This window comes from Eschscholzia californica, unplaced genomic scaffold (assembly GCF_041429995.1).
Source record: "Eschscholzia californica isolate CP2 unplaced genomic scaffold, dmEscCali1.0.p SCAF_2, whole genome shotgun sequence".
Lineage (NCBI taxonomy): Eukaryota > Viridiplantae > Streptophyta > Magnoliopsida > Ranunculales > Papaveraceae > Eschscholzia > Eschscholzia californica.
In genome coordinates, this window is record NW_028238309.1 from 5,668,949 (window position 1) to 5,670,034 (window position 1,086).

A 1,086-nucleotide genomic window follows, 5' to 3' on the forward strand; every position below is an offset into this window, starting at 1 on the left:
GATAGGATGACATAACCAATGTCGTCAATGGCCAATATGACGTGTAAAAAGACACGAGGTTGACGCCATTTCCTCTTCATTGTTTCTTTCCCTTTATATAAACAACAAAATCAACTCCCAATTCTTCATTGGCATAAACCCATCTCTCTCTCTCTCTCTCTCTCTCTCTCTCTCTCTCTCTCTCTCTCTCTCTCTCTCTCTCTCTCTCTCTCTCTCTCTCTCTCTCTCTCTCTCTCTCTCTCTCTCTCTCTCTCTCTCTCTCTCTCTCATCTCAAAGAAAGGATATAGATGCAGCAAGCACTCCCTTACCCATCATGGGTACAAAGTACCCCACCACCATCAAACCAACATCAAATTCACTCACCATCATCTACTACAGAAGAAGTTGATGATCAAAGTTCTAGAGACATAAACAACAAAGACATGAACATGAAGATGGTAAAGAATATGGTGATGGAGAATGCAGTAATTGTATTTGGAAGACATGGGTGTTGTATGTCTCTTGTTATTAAACGTTTATTATTAGCTTTAGGTGTTAATCCAGCCATTTACGAAGTCGATAACGAAGAAGAAGAGCTTCGTTTATTCGAAGAATTAACAAAACTTGTCTCTGGTGGTGAAGATAGTGATGTTGATATTATTGGTGGTGGAAATGGTAATAGTAGTATTAGGCATCATCAATTTCCATTGGTGTATATAGGAGGAAGATTATTTGGAGGACTAGATGAGTTAATGAAAGCTCATATTTCTGCCCAATTAACACCATTATTGAAGAAAGCAGGAGCTTTGTGGCTTTAAACCATTAAATAGTTCTAATTAACTTCATGTCCATTTCATTAAACCATTTTAATTAGCTTGTGAACAAGTAATGTTTGGGTTAATTCAACCTTGTTTGTTTAGCTTTTTCGATCGTTCAATGTCAATTATTTACATTTTCTTTCCTTCTTTTCCTCTTTTCGCTTTTTTTTTTCAATCATCCAAGATGAATTTGTTGTCTTTAACTTTGTTGATCTTGAGTAATTCTCGCAATTGAGTGTGATTTTTATATGCTTGAACTATAAAGCAAAGAAGTGATCAATTATAGTT

General features: G+C 36.0%; 1 pseudogene; it reads left to right on the forward strand.

Moving 5' to 3' along the window:
• The first annotated feature begins 234 nt into the window (after positions 1-234).
• LOC147555608 (glutaredoxin-C9 pseudogene) lies at positions 235-871 on the forward strand (annotated as a pseudogene).
• Positions 872-1,086: the final 215 nt, after the last annotated feature.